This window comes from Desmodus rotundus, chromosome 1 (genome assembly GCF_022682495.2).
Source record: "Desmodus rotundus isolate HL8 chromosome 1, HLdesRot8A.1, whole genome shotgun sequence".
NCBI lineage: Eukaryota > Metazoa > Chordata > Mammalia > Chiroptera > Phyllostomidae > Desmodus > Desmodus rotundus.
This window is the reverse complement of record NC_071387.1, coordinates 85,996,444-86,021,426: the sequence shown is the minus strand read 5'-3', so window position 1 is coordinate 86,021,426 and position 24,983 is coordinate 85,996,444. Positions and strand designations below refer to the sequence as shown.

General features: G+C 38.6%; 1 long non-coding RNA gene across 2 annotated transcripts in view; it reads left to right on the top strand.

Moving 5' to 3' along the window:
• Positions 1-19,458, top strand: part of LOC123478748 (uncharacterized) — a 32,129-nt gene extending 12,671 nt beyond the window's left edge. The window contains exons 3-4 of one of the 2 annotated variants that reach the window (XR_006654057.3): positions 11,446-11,561; positions 19,035-19,458. This is a non-coding gene — a long non-coding RNA (uncharacterized lncRNA). Of the gene's footprint in view, positions 1-233; positions 1,787-11,445; positions 11,562-19,034 lie in introns of those variants that run through there. The other variant, XR_006654056.2, reaches the window with a different exon arrangement.
• Positions 19,459-24,983: the final 5,525 nt, after the last annotated feature.

Here is a 24,983-nt window from a genome sequence, read left to right as displayed (position 1 = left end):
TAAATACTAGTCAGTAATGAGAGAGGTAGCCATGCAGGTGTCTAGTGGATATCTTTGTCCCTTTGTATTCCACACCACAAGAATTTCCCAGCTTCTATGAACTTTGTAAGTAGAGGATGCAAAGACCCTGAGGTTGACACAGAGGGAGTGGAGCAGGAGGTAAGGTTAGGAACGAGTAGGGAACTGGGTTCTATGGGACTGTGGGTCCCTCTGAGTACTCTGCCCTTTCACAGATGACATGGAGCTGTTGGAGAATTCTGAACAGAGGAGTGATGGACTCGGACTCGCATTTGCCAAGACTGTTTGGCCTGCTGTGTTAGGAATTGAATGTTAGAAGCAGTGTATCAGCCAGTGCCTGACCAGGAAAAATCAACCACTCCAGAGTTGGGAAAAGCAAACCTGACACCTGCTCTGAGCCTATCCCTGCTACACATCAAATTTGCTTTGCCCCAGGTTCTTCAGGTACCTTTTAATGGTAGCTGCTGCCTAGCAAGCACTTCTGCTCAGGTGCAATCGGCCAGCACCTAGTTTAGTTGCATCCTGCATCTTCCTTTGTGACATATGACCCATGTATAGACTTTTCTGTGCACATACTGCTGAAAGGCCAAGTAAGATAAAAATGCCAATGGCATTTTCAAAAATGCCATTTACTCTGACTATGTAAGATCATCAGTGACCTTGACGAGAGCAGTTGTGATGTGTGCAGTGGTGTAGATGGAAGCTGATGGGAGTGGGTTGTAGAAATGGCAGAGGGAGTATAGACAAGTCCATTGGCTCCTCTGAGCATACAATTATCCTCAATTCTGTGTTTACAAGTATTTGATTTATTAACTGTTTTCAGGAGCATCAGATCTCTTTCACATGCTGCTTTTTTCTCAAAGCCTTGGTGGATTTTTGATTATGTGCCTGATGTTTACAATTCTGTTTGTTTTTCTTCAAATGCTGAATATTTTATTTCAGTCTTTTCACCAGATGATTGTTGCTTTCATTGGTGTTAAACAATCCTCTTTGCCTCATTTAGTGCTTTGTGTCTACATTCTATTTTGTTTGCTGTTTATAGTTCTTTACCTCCTTTGTAGTTCTGTGGCTAGATCTGTACCCTTGTAACTATTTTATGATGCAAAATGTATACATCCAGTTTATTTTTACTAATACTTAGGTGTATCAATATGGGTATGATATATTTATGATGTAGTCATGTAAAAATTTTAAGTGCATAGAGCTATACGATATAATATAGTGTGTGCCTATGTATAGTATCATGTAAGTGCTTGACATTAAGCTTTTGATAGTGGAGGTATTGATTTCAAAAACATCCATCTGGACTAAACATACTGCCAGCTACATGATGCAGCTACTATAGAGTGACAACCAGATAAGGAAGTGGGCTGCTCCCAACCATGAAGGTCCCTCCTTCCGAAAGTCCTGGGTGACAGATAACTCATCGCTTGAGTAATTCTACCTCTGTCTTCCTGCACCCTAATTTCTGCTCTCATGCTTCAAGTTTGTCAGTAAGAGTGAACTCAAGAAACTAGAAAACCCACCCTTGAACCCTCATAAAGATGGAGCCCCAGGTTCTCTCACTTCTTCTCCCTCACCCCATGACTTCACTGTGTCAGGCTCTTGGGCATGCTGGGTACCGTTCACACCCTGGTGTTGATAAATCTTGTTCCACAAAATTCCCTGATGGTTTTGCTGAGGTGCATCCTAAAATCATAATAAGAACCACAAGCCCCAACTGGTGTGGTTCAGTGGATTGAGCGCCACACTGAGAAGCAAAGGGTTGTGGTTCGATTCCCAGTGTGTGTGTGGGGGTGTGTGAGAGGCAACCACACATTCATGTTTCTCTTCCTCTCTTTCTTCTTCCCTTCCCCTCTCTAAAAAAAAAAAAAAAAAAAAAAAATCCCACAAAAACAAAAAACAAAGAAGGAGAACCACAAGGGCTGGTGCAGCCACAACATTGGCCCCGGGGGAAGAAATGGCTATGGTGGCTGCCACAAAAAATAAAGCCCAGATGAGTGCTCCAGACATTCCTACTTGAGAACATCACTGTCAATAGGCTGGGACCCACACAACATGCACACACAGGTATTATATGTAGTAAGGTTAAACATTTTTCATTTATACTTTTGGTTACTAGATGGCACCTTTCAAACTGAAGAATTGTGTCTTTCTTCAGTTCTAAAACAACTTCTCTGAGTATTTCTTTGACTATTTCCTCCTCATTAATTATGTTATCTCTTTAAATAGTTCCTACTTCTGAAAGAAAATAATTGCAGACTATGTGTCTGAGAAGAAATTAACACCCAGAATATGTAAAGAACTCCTATAAGTCAATAACAAAAAAGCAAACAACCCATTTAAAAAATGGGCAAAGGTTTGAGTAGACATTTCTCCAAAGAAGATATACAAATAGTCACTAAGCACATAACTACTTAACTACTTAATTATACAGTTAAAAGGGGTTAAAATGTTAAAGTTTGTTACTTATATATTTTACTACAATAAAATCTCCATATTTCTTTATATGTGTATATGTATCTTTTATATAAATTAACTTTTTTCCAAAATTTCAATTTTGTCCTTTTTTCATTCTGGTAAAATTCTTGATGTCAGTATTCTAGTCCAGTAATTTTATAGTTTTGTCTATTTAGGCCATCATACCATTGATTTAAAATTTGATTTCAGTGATCATTTTTAATTTGTAGGAATGCTAATTATTTAAAATTCTAGATGTGGAATTTACTTCATTTATTCATCAACATATATTTATTGAGCACTTTCTTGGGCACTGGGATATAGAAATGCACAAAATAAGAGCATGGTACCCTTTTTGAACCTACATAAATATCTAACCATGTGTTTAATGTTATGAAATGCTACAAAGAAAAGGAAAGTGCATTTAGAGACAAAGGATTACAGAGAGTAGAAAGTGAAGGCCTCTCTCAAGAGATACTGTTTGAATAGAACTTTTCATGAAGTGAAGGAAGGACCCTTATGAATGTTTGGTGAATGAGTGATACAGGCACAGGAAAGTGCTTGGACAGTTCAAGAAACATGAAAGATATGTGTGGCTGGTGTGTGGTGAGTGAAAGTTCTGATTTAATTAAACCCAGGTGTAAGAGATGGATGAGGTGAGAAGTTGTCGCCTGAGGTGCCACTTGAAGATAGTGCCAGTAGGACTTGCTGCTGTGGGGTGGGAGAGAGAGGGGTCAATGATGCTCCGAGGTCTTTAGCCTAAAACCCTGAGAGCATAGCATTCCCTCATTCGGGGAAGACTGAAGGAGAACAAGTTTGGGAGTGGATATTAGACGTCAGCACAGAGATATCCCATAGGCGGGTGGGTGTTTGGATCTGAAGTTCAGAGAAGAGGTCAGGAAAGAAGTATAAAAAATTGGTAGTCTAGTGACAAGATGGCATTGTAAATCACAAGGAAGGGTGTGTCGGTACAGATGACAAGCAGCACAGAGGCTCTGACTGGACCCTCCTCTCTGGATATATGAAGTACATTTACTTTACAACTGTCTCTCACTTTTTCTATTAACCATATTTCTTGATATTCTATTTGATCATATTAGATATTAATTTATAGTATATATTTAAAAATATTTCTAAACTTTTAATTTTTTTCCTACCTTGGATGGCTCCTCCCTTACAGAAACTGAATAAGGTAGATGTTGATAATAGTGACACACCTTACTATAATCTTTGGAAAAGACTTTTCATGATTTTCCTAACTCTTAAATATGAATGGTCATCTGAGTCACCACTGAGTTGAGAAAAGCCTCATGAAAGAAAAGAGAGAAACATGAAAGAAAAAAACAAAGAATAAAAGGAACTTGGCACAACTGGCTTGTTAGTTGTGACAACTGTGCTTTACTAGTGGAAGCTGTTAATAACAGGGATCTGGTTGTGGGTTGTACAGGAACTCTGGATTATCCTCACAATTTTTTCTGTACACTTATTTAATTTATTTATTTTTATTTTATATTATTTATGTATTTAAATAACTAATTTATTTTTATCCTCATTTGAGGACATTCTTTGAGGATTAAAATTTTTTCTTTCCATTTTTTGAAATTTTATTGCTGTTCAAGTACAGTTGTCTGCCTTTACCTCCCACCTCTCCCCCCCACACCAGCCATTCTCATGTCCCTCCCCAGATTCCATGCCTGCTTGGTTTTGTCCGTGTTTCCTTTATAGTTGTTCCTGAAAACTCTTCACGCTTTTCTGCCATTATGCCCTCCCACCTCCCCTTTGGTTGTTGTCAGCTTGTTCTTAATTTCAATGTCTTTGTTATATTTTGCTTACTTGTTTGTTTTGTTGATTAAGTTCCAGTTAAAGGAGAGATCATATGGTATTTGTCCCTTACCACCTGGCTTATTTCACTTAGCATAATGCTTTCCGGTTCCATCCATGCTGTCACAAAGGGTAGGAGCTCCTTCTTTCTTTATCCATTGTGTAAGTGTACCATGGTTTTTTGATCCATTCATTTACTGATGGACACTTAGGTTGCTTCCAGCATTTGGCTATTGTTAATTGTGTTGCTATGAACATTGGGATGCATAGGTTCTTTTGGATTGGTGTTTCAGGGTTCTTAGGTTACAATCCTAGCACTGGAATTGCCAGGTCAAAAGCCGGTTCCATTTTTACGTTTTCTGAAAATATTCCATACTGTTTTCCACAGTGGCTATACCAGTCTGCAATTCCACCAACAGTGCAATAGGGTTCCCTTTTCTCCACATCCTCTCCAACACTTGTTGATTTGTTTATGATGTCCATTCTCACTGGTGTGAAGTGGTATCTCATTGTGGTTTTAATTTGCATCTCTCTGGTGGCCAGTGATGCTGAGCATCTTTTCATATGTCTCTGGACCCTTCGTATGTCCTCCTTGGAGAAGTGTCTGTTCAAGTCCTTTGCCCATTTTTTAATTGGGTGGTTTGTCTTCCTGGAGTGGAGTCATGTGAGTTCCTTATATATTTTGGAGATCAAACCCTTGTCTGAGGTATCATTGGCAAATAGTGCTAATGAGGAGTCTGATGCAATCCTTACACCTGGTACTTTTTTATGTTACCTGTCCTTTTGTCCCTTCTTTTGGAAGTTTCAGGAGCTTTCTGCATTCTCATTTTTTTTTCACCTTATAATGGTGTAACTAGGACTTCTTATACTCACTGTGTTGGGCACTTAAGGGAGCCTTGAATCTGGGAACTCTTTTCTTGGGAATTTTCTCACATTATACCTGAGATTGCTTCCTCCCACATTTTCATATGTGCTCTCTTTCTGGAACTTAAGTATTTGACTCTTTAAATTCTTAAACTGATTGTCTTATCTTTGCATCTTTGGTTTCTCTTACATCTTTTTGCTTTTTTGTTCTACTTTCTGAGAGGTCCCTTTAACCTTTCAAAACTTCTAATACATTCTTTCATTTCTGCTCCAATGTTTTTAACTCCCAAGAGCTCTTAACTGTTTCGCCAATTTCTTTTTTTTAAGTAAGCTTTGTGTTTGTTTTAGCATGGTTTTAAACTTACATGAGTAAGTTTTTTATCCCTTACAGGAGTAAAGGATAAAAGGACAGGTAATATAAATAAGTATCAGATGCAAGGATGGCATCAGACTTCTCATTAGCACTATTAGAAGCAAAGCAATGCCTTCAAACTTCTGAAGGAAATGATTTCCAACAAAGGAGTCTATTACTAAGCTATCAAATAATAAAAGCAGGATGAAGACATACAGTGTATATCAATGAGAATAAGCTGGGTGATGCTGCAGTAACAACCACCCCCCAAATCTGTGTGGCTTATAACAACAAAAATTTATTTCTTGCTCACTTTTTAAATTTAGAAGATTCTGCAATATGTCTCCACTTTTCATAACTCAGGCCACCAAAATAGTCACCTATCATTGTCTTACTGCCAGTTGCACACTGGCAATGAAATGCTCTCGCATGATGGTGACATGCCACTTCCAGTCATGTGGCCAGAAGGAGTGATCTTACCCCATGTCTGGAAAACAGCCAGAAATATTTTGTGAACAGCACTGATGGCTAACTCATAAGTGCTTAATAACTTATCTATCATGATACCCTTCTCTCCAGAAACTCCTGGGTGATATGCTGCTCCCAAATGACTCAGCAAAACAAGAGGGAAGATGGCGTGGGCCACCTCACATAGAAAGGAAGGGGAGGATCCAAGGATGACAGCTGTAGGGCAGGCCTGAAGTGTGACCAGGTCAAATTGGATTATGGAGACGGGGAGTAGAAGGAATGGATGTAGGGGTCCAACACCAAGCAATTTAAGTTGAGGAGAAAAATATTACAGAGGAGGATCACTGTTTGGCTTAACAGTGAACAACATTTAAAGTCATTTAAAAATGAAAACACTCTGAATGAACTTAACCAAAAAGTGGGTTAACACTCCATCGAGAAGGTGGAAGTTAGTGAAATGTGTGTGGGGAATAATTTAAGATGCCTAAATCTTCATCATCTCCAGTAAGTTGAGATGAAATGAAATGAAAACATAAATAACAGAATAGCAAGCTGTGTAAAAATGTGAGGACATTTCAAAGGAAGCAACTAAAAGAAGTGGTTGCCTTTTGGAAATGGTGGAGAGAATGGGCCAGGACTAGTGTTTTTTATAAAAGCCTTGTGCTTTTATTCGAATTCTTAAGCTATAATACATGCACTACGTGGAGAAAAATAAAAATTAAACCAAAATTCTGTCTCTAATTGTCCTTTATCACATTTCCCCTAACATATTTAGCATTATATGTCAGTTACTGTTATTAGTGATTTCTGTGTATTAAACAATGGAATAATATGTGGGATGTGGAGAGATTTCTGTTTAGACTAAAACCAAATGCATTTGTTGTCATAACAAAATTAACTGAAAATCCCTTAAATCTCCCGTAACTCCACAAGCAAATAAAACGTGTAGGGTTTTTTTTTTTTTTTTAAGATTTTATTTATTTATTTTTAGACAGAGGGGAAGTGAGGGAGAGAGAGAGGGAGAGAAACATCAATGTGTGTTTGTCTCTCGTGTGCCCACTACGACCTGGCCTGAAACCCAGGCATGTGCCCTGATTGGGAATCTACCTAGCAACAGTTTGGTTCACAGGCCAGCATTAAATCCACTGAGCCATACTAGCCAGGGCAAAACATGTAGTTTTGTATACACACCCTTGGACCCATTTCTGCATCTCTAACTTGGATGTTTCTTAAGTGTTCTCAATTAATTATTGTAATTATTTTTATCGTAGGGATAGAAAGTTGAGTTATTTAGACTGTTAAGGTTATTAATCACTCGTAGTCTATTTATTCATCCATTCATTTATTTCCACCTTTGTCCAAGGTCCCAGTCCATATCCTTCTGAATACCCACTCTAATGTTTTTAAGTATACTTGTAGCCTTGCAAAATGTATAGTGACACTTATCATACAAATCATTCATGAATAATATAAAAAGTGAGTTTCATGTCATCCCTGGATAGCTTCAGTCCTATGGCTCAACAAAGCTATTGAAAACTTTCTTCTGGGACCTTTGTTCAACTACCCAGACTGTTAACTTCTTTTTAAAGACCAATATCAAGGTAATTTTAATACCAGTACTCATCACTGGCTGTAAGGCAGCAGCCAATGGTAATCAGTTTTGCGTGATTCCACGTTCATATCCAGGCCAAGAAAGAGATTGGTTTCTTGAGGTGTTTTTGTTAAGAGCAAGGAACCAACTTTCTCAGAGCTCTGCTCAAGTCTCCTGAGCCCAGATTGGCTTGGATCTGCCTATTCTTGAGCCAGTCAGTGTACAGGAGAAAAGGGATGATTGGTTGCTACACACTGGGAGGGACAGCATGGATATGGGGAATCACAACCCTCTAAAGCCACCTCATTGGCCTCTCATTTTATCTTGCTTTCCTCTAGTTCATTCAACACAGCAACCATCTGACAATGTCACTCGTCACTTAAACCCCTTCAATGGTATGGAAGCTAGTCTTCAAGATTGTACTCTCACTGAATTACACCTCCCTGTATTTTCCCCTAGAATCTAGATTGGCTCTGTTACTTGCTTTTGATGAGCAATAGGTCATCAAAACTTTATTTCTGCCCAAGCCTCTTTTTTGGGGGGTGGGAGGAATACTCCCTCTAGGAAGCCACATGAAGGGACCATGTGTGTAGGCACAGGGGTTGACAGCCCCAGCTGAGCTCCCAACCAACAGCCAGCATCAGCCACAGGCCATGTCAGTGAGTGACCTGGGGCAACCAGCCCACTAGAGCCTTCAGATGACTGCAGCCCCAGTTTTGCTATGATCTCAGCTGTGAGCCCTCCAGTGAGACCTGCCTATTGGACTCTGAGAGGTAATAACAGCAATAGATGGCTGAAGGAAATCCTTTGCACATAGATCATTTGAGGTTGCATTTGGCTACAAAAAAGAGGACATCTGAACAACAATGACTTAAAGGCCTTTAATGATCCTACACACTAAGAATCCTTGGGGAGGTAGTTCCAGAATTTGATTGATCAGAGTGGCTCAGCAATGTCAAGGAGGCAGACTCTTTCTGGGTTCCCATTCTGCAATCCTCGGCATGATGGCTTGCTGTTGTTAGGATTGTCACCGATTCCAGATTGCCACAGTGCCATATATTCACAGGAATAGGAAAAGGGACTTTTCTTCTTGAGCTCTAAGGGCTTGTCCGGAAGTCTGATTTTCCCGGGAGCTCTCCAGCAATTGTATTTTATATGCCCACCCCTGACCAGTCACTGAGAAAGGGGTGAGGGGCAATTAGCCAACCAATTATGATTCGTCTTCTGGGTCTGGGGGCTGGGCCCACCGTCACTGAGACCAAGAGGTCTTTGCCTATTGCCAGAATAAAATAGGGTTCAGTTTTCAGGAAAGGGAGTGGAATTGGATGTGCCCAATTCTTCTCCATCCCTTTGTTCTGTGTCTTGGCATATGTACCTGGAATTTATGTTCTGTACCCAGAATGCTCTCTTCTCCCAGTCCAGATCTAAGATCCATACTGTTCAGATCTCAGCTCAAACCCTGCTTTCTCAGGGAGCACTCTCCTCCCTGAGTTACATGCTATTTCAAGAATCTGCACTTCTTGGTTTTGCATAATAAAACCTAAGTATGTAGTTGTACATGTATGTCTGCTTTCTCCATAGACCAAAGATAGAAGCTGCGTCAATATTTTCATCACTATATTCACAAGCCTCTAATAGATAATAAGTAAATTTTTAAGTTTCAGTTCATGATATTATAAATAAGTAATTTATAATAATAAAGAATATTATTTCCCTGGCTGGTGTAGCTCAGTGGATTGAGCACCGGCCTGTGAACCAAAGAGTCATGGATTCGATTCCCAGTCATGGTGCATGCCTGGGTTGCAGGCCAGGTCCTCATTTGGGGGTGCGATCGAGGCAACCACAAACTGATGTTTCCCTCTCTTTCTCCCTTCCTCTATCTCTAAAATAAATAAAAAAAAATATTTTTTAAAGGAATATTTTTTATCTTTCAAGTTTATAATAACTATGTTGCATAGTTTTTAAAGTTCAGATTAACATGATAAGGAGAGTCCCCTTCAAGAGAGACTAAGTAAAATTTCTAGAAAGAAATGTATTAACAAACTGAACTTTTGGTGCTTAGAGGTGCCATTTTGAAGGTAAACCTTCTGGCCCTAGAAGAAGAACAAGGGGTACCAAGTGGTGAGAAGGCTGGGTGAAACCCCACACCCCCTTCCCAGCTATGTGAACTTGGGCAAGTTTTCCTCCTCTATCTAGCAGGGATGACAGTAGGGTTCACCTCCTAGGGTGACTGTGGCAGATAAATGAGATGGTATATACTGTGTTCAGAACCTCATCTGGCACAGCCAGCATTCATAGGCCTTTACTATCATTATGTCTGAAAAAAACCCTGATGTTTTAAAATAAAAAAATTTCTACAACAACTTACATTTTTATTTATCTTCCTGTTCTCTGTTATTTTCAGCACAGTCACAATAGACTTCATTTTGGAGTACATACCTATCACGTTTCAGACTTGCTGCTGGGAGCTCTTATGTAGCTCATCTCATAACTACCTCAGCAGTACTGGGAGGGAGTCACGTAGGGTGTCAGACAAGAAGACTAAAACTGTGAGCTTGTGTGGGTCAGGGAAAACCTCCCGGGATTGGAAAACTTACATGGGGCCATTTAAGGAGGTGAAGGAGAAATGAGAGGCGGGCAAAGGCACAGAGGCAGGGATGGATGGAATACTTTCTACCCAGCACAGTCAGTGACCTTCCCTAGTGACAGGGAAGACAAGAAGTCAGAGCTGCTCCGATCCTGCCAGGTGGTCTTGGTATGCTCATGTGTTCCTCTTCCTGCTCCTTTAGTTGAGATGCATGACTTGCATTTGTCATTCAGGAAGGAGCTTTCAATTGCCTTTACCATTTCAATTTCAAAATGACTCACAATCATGTACAGCAGAGTCTTTCCGGTTTTATACATTAGAGTGAAATTATATGCATTACATATCTCTTTGTATGTGTACAAACCCCTGCATACATGCATGGTTTTGCTTGTGTGGATTGACACACTACTATTAATTCCTCTCAAGAGATACAGGAAGTATACAGGAAGTGTTTACTCTAGTGTGTTCTTTCTCCTCTCCCCTCCTCCTTTTTCTCTCTCCTTTTCCACCTGTTACATGTCTTTGTTAGATGAAAATCCTGAAACAAAATAATCAAGTCAATCCTACCTATTAGATAGTCAAGGAACTGGAAGCTGTGGGTCTTGCTTTGGCTCCAGGTATGACATGAGCATGGAATAATAATAAAAAAGTTTAAGTTGAATTATTTCAGGAGGGCTTGTAGGGACCACGTCTGGGACCTGGAGTGGGGACTGGAAGCCACAGCCCACTGAGTGAAGCTCAGTTGGAAGAATCTGGCCTCCAGTCTTAGCTTTGAGGTTCTCAGCATAGTTTTTAAAATCCCTCTTCCTTTTGGGATCTCTCTCTCTCTCTATCTCTCTCCCCACCCCCCATCACAGATGGAGAAAATCAATGTACTATTAATTAATGGTACATTAATATTAGTTAATGTACTATTCTTGGTACTTCAGAAATGGTGATGCCCTTCTGGGTTATTATGAAGATAAAATGGTTTAATAATTATGAAGCACCTAGCACAGTAGCAGAGAGCAATAACTGGAAGTTGTCATTAGAAAAGTCCTAGTTTCAGTGGGGACAGATGTGTAGGGAGTCTTTATCAGAACATTGGAGGGTTTGTCCAGAGCCAGTTCAGGGAGTGACTAGCTGACCTGATGGGATCCCCAGCTGAGATGGGACCAGACAGGTCTGCCAGAAGCTTTTAGGGTGAAGAAAACATGCGTATGTATCCTGAACAAAAATATGTCTAGGGCATAATGTAGAAGGACTGCAGGATATGCTTATAATTTTGTCTCCCTTCTTCCTAAGGTTTCAAGGAAGGAGTCAGACACTTGGCCTAGTTCACTTCGGCACAGTGAATAAACGTAACCCTTTGGTGACTGACCACCCTCTTTGGGTGGTGCTCATTCGCTGAGTGCTTTCAGGTGAGTCACTCCATCTCTCTTGACTTAGTCTTCTTCTAAGTCTTAGGGAACCCCCTGGGTGTTCCCTAAGACTCCCTGACACTGACTCACCTTTGTGGCCATCACAGTAGCCTTTGTCCCCCTGGGTGAGCCTCAGGATTGGTTGAAATGAATTGAATCTGCCTGGGAGACAAGGTATGAAATGGGTAGAGGGTAACCAAGGAGGCCAGCCTGAGTCGCCATATTGGTCCATTCAGTAGGTGCTCAGAGAGGAGCTCAAAGAGGTTGTGGAACCCAGTCAGAGCCCAGGGAAGCCTGAGGGGACTCTCAACTGCTCATAGTCCCTATCAGTCCCTCTCTCCTCACCTCACATTTACTCTTTTGGGAAGTTGACTTGTTCTTCAACTTGTACAAAGTGCCCTATGTACAAGGTCCAGCCCCGTCCCAGGTGGAGCCCTAAAGTCCTTTCTTCACCCAAAGTCTGGACTGAGTTGGATTCAATTAGATTTTTTAACATGAACCTCTATCATGTTTTAACATCAAGGTCTCAAACAGAGTGAATTTTATTTTTACATCACAGATGAAGAAATTAACAACTACTCTTTCTCCATTCCAAACAGATGAGTGTTCAGGTGTGTTACAGTGCTAATCCTGAACCCAGAGTGCATTTTGTTTGGAAAGTGGTGATGGAGCCAAGGAAAGTAGGAGTGTCCTGTGTTTTCTTGAATAACTTGATTGGTTAGAACTAAGTGCAGGTTTCTGGAGGTGAACATTCAGGATCCACAGGGAGCAGGACAGGTTTGACAACGTCCTGACCTCCTCTGCTGGGTTCCTGTGAGCAGGATTTCTCAATAGCAGGTTTGCATATTAGAGTCTAAGAGGCTTGCAAGGCTATCCGTCTTAACACTGTGTTCCCTTCTTATTCCTGTGGATTAAATGTGGATTTAAATCCTGGAGCCGCATTTCTAGGGAGAGTAAATGGTTTTCCCAATCCAAAGCATTGTTCAACAACACATGAGTTCTAAAATCTTTTAGAATTCTGGAAGGAATGAGGAGGTGGTTAGAAATTTAGTAACATACCCTAAACACTTTCTCACTCCCTGCAAGGAAAATCAGCAATGTAATCACCATAAAAATAATCACAGAACAATTTTGCTCATGTCTCTGTTACTTGTGGCTTGTAAAAGACCAAAAAACAAAAAAAATATTTAGAGGAGTTTTAGGTTCACAGCAAAATTGAGCAGAAAGTACAAAGATTTCCCATATACCCCTTCCCCCACATAGACACAGCCTCCCCCACCGTCAATATCCCTGCCACTGGGGAACACTTGTTACAACTGAGGAACCTACATTGACACATCATCATCACACAGAGTCCATAGTTTACCTTAGATTCACTCTTGGTGTTGGAAATTCTGTGGGTTTGGACAAATGTATGCCAGTATATTTCCACCATTGTAATATCATACTGAATAGTATCTCTGACCTAAAAAAATCTTCTGTGTCTGCCTATTTATTCCTCCCCCTTCCCCTTGACAACCCCTGATCTTTGTATTGTCTCCATAGTTGTGCCTTTTTCAGAATGTCATAGAATTGGAATTATATGGTATATAGCCCTTTCAAATTGGCTTCTTTTCGTTATTAGATAGTTCATTTTGTTTTAGCACGGAATAATAGTCCATTATCTGGATGTACCAGTTTTCAATCCATTTACCTACTTAGTTGCTTCCAAGTTTTGGTAATAATGAATGAAGCTGCTACAAACACCTGAATGCAGATTTTTGTGTGGTCATAGATTTTCAATTGATTTGAGTAAAAATCAAGGAACTCTACTCTGGGATTGTATTGTAAGAGTACCTTTAGTATATACCCATACAAAAGCATACATAATCAAATACATTGTTGCTATTAATATTATTAACAAATACTTGTTAGGTTAATAAGAATAATAAATGAGGCATATAGATGATGTACTATAGAATCATACACTGAAACTTATATCATGTTATTAACCAATGCCACCCCAGTAAAATAATAAAAAAAACGAATAAGAAATATACAGTTGTCACTTGAACAACATGGGTCTGAACTGCATGGTTTGAACTTATATATGGATTAAAAAAACAAATACCTATACTCTTTTTGAACTGCATTTGGGAGTCCATGGATGTGGAGTGCTGACTGGATGCTTTAATTAATGCCATTTTATACCATATGATCTCATCTTTAACTGGAATATAATCAACAAAAGCAAAAAACAAACAATATATAACCAGAGACATTGAATTTAAGAACAATCTAACAATAGCTAGAGGGGAGGGTGGAGGGGACAGTGGGGAGAAGGGTTTTCAGGAACTACTATAAAGGACACATGGACAAAACCAAGGGGGAGGGTGGAATCAGGGGAGGGAGGGAGGTTTGGCTGGGGTGCAGGGGAGCGGTGGGGAGAAAATGCAGACAACTGTAATTGAACAACAATAAAGTAATTTATGAAAGAAAAAAAGGGAAAAAAATTATGCCATTTTATATAGGGGACTTGGGGCATTCACAGATTTTGTTATCTGTGTGTGTTCAAAGATCCAGTCCCTGCAGATACTTAAGTTTTGGGGGAGTCAAAAATTATACATGGACTTTCAACCACATGAGATGGGGATATCAGTAGATTTTACTTTACCTTCAATTTATTCACTCTCTGATGCTGTTCCTTTCTTTATGTAGATTCAAGTTTCTGAACTGTATCAATTTCCTTCTTCCTGAAGAATTTCTTTAACACTTCTTGCAAAGCCGGTCTACTTGCAACGAATTCCTTCAATTTTTGTTTGTCTTAGAAACTTTATTTTTACCTTCACTTTTGAATGATAATTTTTCAGGGTAAGAATTCTAGGTTGGTTTCTTCAAAATATTTTAAATACAGGTTGGAGCAAAAGTATGTTTATAGCTGTTCATATGGAAAATAATTAATAATAATACAAGAATAAACTGTGTTTCATGTACTCACAACTGTAAATCTACTTTTGCTCACCCTGTGTTTCCCTCCACTGTCTTCTTGCTTGCATAGTTTTTGAAAAGTTCAATGTAATTCTTATCTTTGTTCCTCTATAAATAAGGTGTTTATCTGATTTTCTGAAATTTGGATATAACATGCCAAATATAGTTTATTTTGGACATTTATCCTGCTTGGTGGTCTCTGAACTGTCTGAATCTGTGGTTTGGTGGCTGACATTAATTTGGAGAAAATTTCAGTTATTACTGCCTCAAATATTGCTCTTGTTCCTTTCTCTCTCTCTCTTCTCCTTCTGGTGGTCCCATCACATGTATGCTATACCATTTGTAGTTGTCCCATAGTTTGTGAATATTCTTTTCTATTTTTTTTTCAGTCTTCTTTTCTCTTTGATTTTCAGTTTTGGAAGTTTCTATTGATATATCCTCAATTTCAGAGATTTTTTTCTTTATCAATGTCCAGTCTACTATGGAGCCCATCAAAGGCATTATTCATTTATGTTAAATGTTTTTTATCCCTTGCATTTCTTTTTATTCTTAGAATTTCCATCTCTTTGCTTACAATGCCAGTCTGTTCTTGTATATTGTCTACTTTTCCCATTAAATCTCTTAGCATACTAATCGCAGTTGCTTCAAATTCCCTGGTTGGATAATTCCAACATCTCCACTGTATAGGAGATATATATGCTTCTGATGTTTGTTCTGTCTCTTCAAAGTGTGTGTGTGTGTGTTATGTTTTGTTTTTGCCTTTTAGCATGGGTTATAACTTTTTCTTTTCAAAAATATTTTATTTGTTACGCTATTACAGTTGTCCCACTTTTTCCCCCTTCGCCCCTCCCTCTGCCCAGCCTGGTCCCCACTTCCATAATCAGTCCCCAACCACTGTTCATGTCCATGGGTCCTTCTTATATGTTTTTTGACTAATCCCTTCACATTCATTCAATCAGCACCCACGTCCCTACTCCCCTCTTACAGCTAGCTCTCAGTTGGTTCCATGTTTCTATACCTCTGGTTCTATTTTGCTCTTTTGTTTATTTTGTTCATTAGATTCTCCTTAGAAGTGAGATTATGATATTTGTCTTTCATTGACTGGCTTATTTCACTTAGCATAATAGTCTCCTGTTCCATCCATGCTGTGGCAAAAGGTAGGAATTCCTTCTTTCTTTCTGCTGCATAGTATTCCATTGTGTACATGTCCACCTTTTTTTTTATCCACTCATCTACTGATGGGCACATGGGCTGTTTCCAAATTTTAGCTATTGTAAATAGTGCTGCTATGAACATGGGGGTGCATAAGTTCTTTGAATTGGTGATTCAGGATTCTTAAGGTACATCCCCAGCAGTGGAATCACTGCATCAAAAGGCAGTACCATTTTTAATTTTTTGAGGAAATTCCATACTGTTTTCTACAGTGGCTACACCAGTGTGCATTCCCACCAATAGTGTACAAGGGTTCCCTTTTCTCCACATCCTTGTGGTACTTGTTGTTTGTTGGTTTATTAGTGGTGGCCATTTTGACAACTGTGAGGTAGTATCTCATTGTGGTTTAACTTGCATCTCTCTGATGGCTAGTGATGTTGAGCATTTTTTCATATGTCTCTGGACCATCTGTATGTTCTTCTTGAAGAAGTGTCTATTCAAGTCCTTTGCCCATTTTTTTTTTAAGGAAAGAATTTATTTATCATAAACCAATGACAGATCCAATAGCACATTTAGTGTTTTCATGTTTACATTTATACGGTTTCACCCTGGCTGGTGTGGCTCAATGGATTGAGCTTTAGCCTACAAACCAAAGGGTCACAGGTTCAATTCCCAGTCAGGGCACATGCTGGGGTTGTGGGCCAGATCCCCAGTAGAGGTGTGCAAGAGGCAACCACACATTCATGTTTCTCTCCCTCTCTCCCTCCTTTCTCCTCTCTCTAAAAGTCAATAAATAAATAAAGTCTTTTAAAAATAAAAATTAAAAAAGGGTTTTTTAAAAATTAATGTATTATTATTGAACATCTTCCATGATATATAAGCTGTAAAATATTTTAATCCTTGACTCATTTGTTTACCAAGCTATTCACTTAATGCTATGTAATATGCAGCACTTGAGATCATCTGTTAGGAATATTTGAATAATATGTACACTGTGAAGACATGTACAGCAAATAAAGCTCAAAACACATGAAATATTCACAAAGAGTTTGTGAAGACAGTCCATGCATTTTAATTAAAGAAAAAAGATGTGGTCTGAAATCCAGCAGTAAGTCTTCCCCACAAAAAACAAAGCTCTGTTCTTATTCCAGGCAAATTGCTGTGCTGAGATGGCATTAGGATGTCATTTTGACTTTAAGTGACTAGACTTTACATAAAATTATTGGAATTAATACTAATTAGAGCTGTGCTTATTAGAGCTCTTCAGTGAGCATGGGAAGTTAACTGTAGGGAGCTGTTGAGGTGGCATGGGAGCTGAGAGCAGCACAGCGTTTTGCAAAGCAGACCAGAGAAGAGGGCTGGGCCTAGGGGGCCTTGGGGTCATCCCTGGAAGAAGGGTTTGGTGGAGCCTCAGGTTTAATATGGCAGTCTAGAAAAACACTGAGCTGGGTGCCGTGATTCTACTGTGGAATCCTAGGCCTTGAAGGATACTTCGATCCTATTGGAGCATGAGAGTTTTTGTTTATTTTTTCCCTTGGCATTAGTGGAGGGTGGGGTGAGGTTGGCACCATGTGTGAATCCCCCACAGCAAAGGACTTTGTTGTAAAAGACAGAAAACTGATGTTTTCTAAGTCACTCAGTCTTATGTAGACACCTGGACGCTTAGACCTTTTAGCCAGGAGTGATTCTAAGGAGCCTGGCTCACTCCAGGCAGCTTGCTGTTAACCTCAAGGTCACACCACTTGATGAGCTATAGCCTAGCCAACTATTATAGTTTCTTCTTGAAGAATGTCCTAGAATGGTTTATGCATGGGACAAAATTTAGTTCCCACTGCAATGAGGGGTTGTCCGACAGACTGTCAGTCTTTTTATTAATTGTTGTTCAGTTCCAGTTGTTCATATTATTCCCCTTGTTGCTCTCCTCTGCCCAATACCATTTATTGAAGAGACTGTCTTTACTCCATTGTATACTTTTGCCTCCTTTGTCAAATATTAATTGATCATAAAGACATAGGTTTATTTCTGGGGCCTTTATTCTGTCCCATTGATCTATGTGTCTGTTCTTATGCCAGTACCAGCCTGTTTTGATTACAGTGACCTTGTAGTATAGTTTGATATCAGATATTATGATCCCTCCAGCTTGTTCTTCTTTCTTAAGATAGCTGATGCATGTGGGGTCATTTTTTGTTCCATATAAAGTTTTAGAATTTTTGTCCTAGATCTGTGAAATATGTCATTGGTATTTTAATAAGAATTGCATTGAATCTACAGATTCCTTTGGGTAGTATGGACATTTTAATGATGCTAATTCTTCCAATCCATGAACATGGTATATGCTTCCGCTTATTTGCATTTCTCTCAATTTCTTACTTCAGTATCCTATAGTTTTCCAAGTGCAGGTCTTTCACCTGTTTGGTTAAATTTATTCCTAGGTACTTTATTTATTTATTTTTGTTGCAGTAGTAAATGGGATTGTTTTCTTAGTTTCTCTTTGGTGTATGAAAATGCCATTGATTTCTGAACACTGAATTTGTATCCTGCTACTGTGTTTAATTCATTTCTTAGGTTGAGGTGTTTTTTGGTGGAGTCTATAGGGTTCTCTATGTATAATATCATGTCGCCTGTGAATAATGATTGCTTTACTTCTTCTTTTCCAATTTGGATTCCTTTTATTTCTTTTTCTTGTCTGATTGCTGTGGCTAGGACTTCCAGAACTATATTGAATAAGAGTGATGGTAGCAGACACCCCTGTCTTGTTCCCCTTCTTAAAGGAAATTAGTTTAGTTTTTGCCCGTTGAGTATGATGTTAGCAGTAGGCTTTTGTATAAGGTCTTTATTATGTTAAGGAATGCTCCCTCTATTCTCACCTCGCTGAGTGTTTTTCATTGGGTTTCATCAAATACTTTTTCTGTTTCTATTGATATGATCATGTGGTTTTGTCTTTCATTTTGTTTATGTGATGTGTCATGTTTATTGATTTGTGGATGTTGTATCATACATGCATGCCCTGGGAAAAAGCATGCTTGATCATGGTGTATGATTTTTTTAATGTATTGCTGGATCTGGTTTGCTAATATTTTGTTGAGGGTTTTAACATCATGTTCATCAGAGATATTGGCCTGTAATTTTATTTTTTTGTTGTATCTTTACATGGTTTTACAATTAGGATAAACTGGCTTCATAAAAGGAGTTTGGAAGTCTTCCCTCTTCTTGAATTTTGGAATAGTTTTAAAAGGATAGGAGTTAGTTCTTTTTTGAATGATTGGTAAACTTTGCCTGTAGCCCAGGGCTTTTGTCTGTTGGGAGTTTTCTGATTACTGTTTCAGTTTAACTAGTTGTTATCAATCCTTTCAGATTATCTGCTACTTCCTGATTCAGTTTTGAAAGATGATGTTTTGAGGAAAAACAACAAAGACAGCCCAGAGCAAGTAGAAGGAAGGAAATAACCAAGATCAGAGCAGAGTTAAATGACATAGAGAATAAAAGCACAATTCTAAGGATCAATGAATCCAGGAGCTGGTTCTTTGAAAAGATAAACAAAATTGACAATCCTTTAAGTAGGCTCATCAAGAAATAAAGAGAGAGGATCCAAATAAACACAATGAGAAATGAAAGAGGAGAGATTACAACTGATACCACAGAAATACAAAGGACTGTAAGAAATTACTACAAAGAACTGTATGCCAAGAAATTTGAAAACCAAGGTGAAATGGACACATTTCTAGAAAAATATAATCTTCCAAAACTGAATGAAGAAGAAGCAGAAAACCTGAACAGACCAATAACAGCAGATGAAATTGAAGCAGTCATCAAAAAACTCCCAACAACCAAAAGCCCTAGACCAGATGGTTTCATAGGGGAACTCTACAAAGCATTTAAGGAAGAGCTAACCCCTATTCTTCACTGACTATTCGAAAAAATCCAAACTGATGGAAGACTTCCAAACTCTTTTTATGAAGCCAGCATCATCCTAATCCCAAAACCAGATAAAGGCACAATGAAGAAAGAAATATTCAGGCCAATATCACTGATGAACATAGACGCTAAAATTCTCAACAAAATATTGGCAAACCACATCCAGCAATACATCAAAAAGATCATACACCACGACCAAGTGGGATTCATCCCAGGGATGCAAGGATGGTACAATATCCGCAAATCAATAAATGTAATACATCACAGAAACAAAAGGAAAGACAAAAATCACATGATCATATCAATAGATGCGGAAAAAGCATTTGATAAGATACAGCACCCATTTCTGATAAAAACACTCAGCAAAGTGAGAATAGAGGGAGCATTCCTCAACATAATAAAGGCCATGTATGAGAGACCTACACCCAGCATCATACTCAATGGACAAAATCTTAGAGCTTTCCCACTAAGATCAGGAACAAGACAAGAATGCCAACTCTCACCACAACTATTCAACATAGTATTGGAAGTCCTAGCCACAGCAATCAGAGAGGAAAAAGAAATAAAAGGCATCCAAATTGGAAAGGAAGAAATGAAACTGTCACTGTTTGCAGATGACATGATAGTGTACATGGAAAATCCTATAGACTCCACCAAAAAACTACTCGATCTAGTAAATGAATTTGGCAAAACAGCTGGATACAAATTCAATACTCAGAAATCAAAGGCATTCCTGTACACCAACAACGAAACTGCAGAAACAGAAATCAAGAAAAAAATCCCATTTGAAAGTACCTAGGAATAAACCTAACCAAGGAGGTAAAAGACCTATACTCAGAAAACTACACAACACTGAAGAAAGAAATTAAGGAAGACACAAACAAATGGAAGCATGTACCATGCTCATGGATTGGAAGAATTAACATTATCAAAATGGCCATACTACCCAAAGACATCTATAGATTCAATGTAATCCCTATTACAGTACCCATGACATATTTCACAGATATAGAACAAACATGTCAGAAATTCATATGGAACCATAATTGACCCCGAATAGCTGCAGCAATTTTGAGAAAGAAGAACAAAGCAGGAGGGAGCACAATACCTGATATCAAACTGTATTACAAGGCCTCTGTAATCAAAAGAGCGTGGTACTGACATAAAAACAGGCACATAGACCAATGGAACAGAACAGAGAGCCCAGAAATAAACCCACGTCTCTATGGACAATTAATATTTGACAAAGGAGGCAGGAGAATAAAATGGAGAAAAAACAGCCTCTTCAACAAATGGTGGTGGGAGATCTGGACAGCTACGTGCAAAAAAATGAAACTCGATCACCAACTTACGCCATATACAAAAATAAACGCAAGGTGGATAAAAGACTTAAATATAAGTCGTGACACCATAAAAGTCCTAGAGGAAAACATTGTCAGGAAAATCTCAGATATTCCACACAGCAACATCCTCACAGACACATCCCCTAAAGCAAGGGACATAAAGGAAAGAATAAACAAATGGGACCTCATCAAAATAACAAGCTTCTGCATGTCTAAAGAAAACAGCATTAAAATACAAAGAGAACCAACACTAGGGTAAACATATTTACCAATGATACCTCAGACAAGGGCTGATCCCCAAAATATATAAAGAACTGACACGACTCCACTCCAGGAAAACAAACAACCTAATTAAGAAATGGCCAAAGGACTTGAACAGACACTTCTCCAAGGAAGACATACAGAGGGCCCACAGACATTTGAAAAGATGCTCAGCATCACTAGCCATCAGAGAGATGCAAATTAAAACCACAATGAGGTACCATCTGGTTAGAGTGGCCAACATAAACAAATCCACAAACAAATGTTGGAGAGGATGCGGAGAAAAGAGAACCCTAATGCACTGTTGGTGGAATGCAGACTGGTGAGGCCACTGTGGAAAACAATATGGAATTTCCTCAGAAAACTAAAAATGGAATAGACACTTCTTCAAGAAGAACATACAGATGGTCCAGAGACATATGAAAAAATGCTCAACATCACTAGCCATCAGAGAGATGCAAGTTAAACCACAATGAGATACTACCTCACAGTTGTCAAAATGGCCACCACTAATAAACCAACAAACAACAAGTACCACAAGGATGTGGAGAAAAGGGAACCCTTGTACACTATTGGTGGGAATGCACACTGGTGTAGCCACTGTAGAAAACAGTATGGAATTTCCTCAAAAAATTAAAAATGGTACTGCCTTTTGATGCAGTGATTCCACTGCTGGGGATGTACCTTAAGAATCCTGAATCACCAATTCAAAGAACTTATGCACCCCCATGTTCATAGCAGCACTATTTACAATAGCTAAAATTTGGAAACAGCCCATGTGCCCATCAGTAGATGAGTGGATAAAAAAAAAGGTGGACATGTACACAATGGAATACTATGCAGCAGAAAGAAAGAAGGAATTCCTACCTTTTGCCACAGCATGGATGGAACAGGAGACTATTATGCTAAGTGAAATAAGCCAGTCAATGAAAGACAAATATCATAATCTCACTTCTAAGGAGAATCTAATGAACAAAATAAACAAAAGAGCAAAATAGAACCAGAGGTATAGAAACATGGAACCAACTGAGAGCTAGCTGTAAGAGGGGAGTAGGGACGTGGGTGCTGATTGAATGAATGTGAAGGGATTAGTCAAAAAACATATAAGAAGGACCCATGGACATGAACAGTGGTTGGGGACTGATTATGGAAGTGGGGACCAGGCTGGGCAGAGGGAGGGGCGAAGGGGGAAAAAGTGGGACAACTGTAATAGCGTAACAAATAAAATATTTTTGAAAAGAAAAAGTTATAACCCATGCTAAAAGGCAAAAACAAAACATAACACACACACACACACTTTGAAGAGACAGAACAAACATCAGAAGCATATATATCTCCTATACAGTGGAGATGTTGGAATTATCCAACCAGGGAATTTGAAGCAACTGCGATTAGTATGCTAAGAGATTTAATGGGAAAAGTAGACAATATACAAGAACAGACTGGCATTGTAAGCAAAGAGATGGAAATTCTAAGAATAAAAAGAAATGCAAGGGATAAAAAACATTTAACATAAATGAATAATGCCTTTGATGGGCTCCATAGTAGACTGGACATTGATAAAGAAAAAAATCTCTGAAATTGAGGATATATCAATAGAAACTTCCAAAACTGAAAATCAAAGAGAAAAGAAGACTGAAAAAAAAATAGAAAAGAATATTCACAAACTATGGGACAACTACAAATGGTATAGCATACATGTGATGGGACCACCAGAAGGAGAAGAGAGAGAGAGAAAGGAACAAGAGCAATATTTGAGGCAGTAATAACTGAAATTTTCTCCAAATTAATGTCAGCCACCAAACCACAGATTCAGACAGTTCAGAGACCACCAAGCAGGATAAATGTCCAAAATAAACTATATTTGGCATGTTATATCCAAATTTCAGAAAATCAGATAAACACCTTATTTATAGAGGAACAAAGATAAGAATTACATTGAACTTTTCAAAAACTATGCAAGCAAGAAGACAGTGGAGGGAAACACAGGGTGAGCAAAAGTAGATTTACAGTTGTGAGTACATGAAACACAGTTTATTCTTGTATTATTATTAATTATTTTCCATATGAACAGCTATAAACATACTTTTGCTCCAACCTGTATTTAAAATATTTTGAAGAAACCAACCTAGAATTCTTACCCTGAAAAATTATCATTCAAAAGTGAAGGTAAAAATAAAGTTTCTAAGACAAACAAAAATTGAAGGAATTCGTTGCAAGTAGACCGGCTTTGCAAGAAGTGTTAAAGAAATTCTTCAGGAAGAAGGAAATTGATACAGTTCAGAAACTTGAATCTACATAAAGAAAGGAACAGCATCAGAGAGTGAATAAATTGAAGGTAAAGTAAAATCTACTGATATCCCCATCTCATGTGGTTGAAAGTCCATGTATAATTTTTGACTCCCCCAAAACTTAAGTATCTGCAGGGACTGGATCTTTGAACACACACAGATAACAAAATCTGTGAATGCCCCAAGTCCCCTATATAAAATGGCATAATTTTTTTCCCTTTTTTTCTTTCATAAATTACTTTATTGTTGTTCAATTACAGTTGTCTGCATTTTCTCCCCACCGCTCCCCTGCACCCCAGCCAAACCTCCCTCCCTCCCCTGATTCCACCCTCCCCCTTGGTTTTGTCCATGTGTCCTTTATAGTAGTTCCTGAAAACCCTTCTCCCCACTGTCCCCTCCACCCTCCCCTCTAGCTATTGTTAGATTGTTCTTAAATTCAATGTCTCTGGTTATATATTGTTTGTTTTTTGCTTTTGTTGATTATATTCCAGTTAAAGATGAGATCATATGGTATAAAATGGCATTAATTAAAGCATCCAGTCAGCACTCCACATCCATGGACTCCCAAATGCAGTTCAAAAAGAGTATAGGTATTTGTTTTTTTAATCCATATATAAGTTCAAACCATGCAGTTCAGACCCATGTTGTTCAAGTGACAACTGTATATTTCTTATTCGTTTTTTTTATTATTTTACTGGGGTGGCATTGGTTAATAACATGATATAAGTTTCAGTGTATGATTCTATAGTACATCATCTATATGCCTCATTTATTATTCTTATTAACCTAACAAGTATTTGTTAATAATATTAATAGCAACAATGTATTTGATTATGTATGCTTTTGTATGGGTATATACTAAAGGTACTCTTACAATACAATCCCAGAGTAGAGTTCCTTGATTTTTACTCAAATCAATTGAAAATCTATGACCACACAAAAATCTGCATTCAGGTGTTTGTAGCAGCTTCATTCATTATTACCAAAACTTGGAAGCAACTAAGTAGGTAAATGGATTGAAAACTGGTACATCCAGATAATGGACTATTATTCCGTGCTAAAACAAAATGAACTATCTAATAACGAAAAGAAGCCAATTTGAAAGGGCTATATACCATATAATTCCAATTCTATGACATTCTGAAAAAGGCACAACTATGGAGACAATACAAAGATCAGGGGTTGTCAAGGGGAAGGGGGAGGAATAAATAGGCAGACACAGAAGATTTTTTTAGGTCAGAGATACTATTCAGTATGATATTACAATGGTGGAAATATACTGGCATACATTTGTCCAAACCCACAGAATTTCCAACACCAAGAGTGAATCTAAGGTAAACTATGGACTCTGTGTGATGATGATGTGTCAATGTAGGTTCCTCAGTTGTAACAAGTGTTCCCCAGTGGCAGGGATATTGACGGTGGGGGAGGCTGTGTCTATGTGGGGGAAGGGGTATATGGGAAATCTTTGTACTTTCTGCTCAATTTTGCTG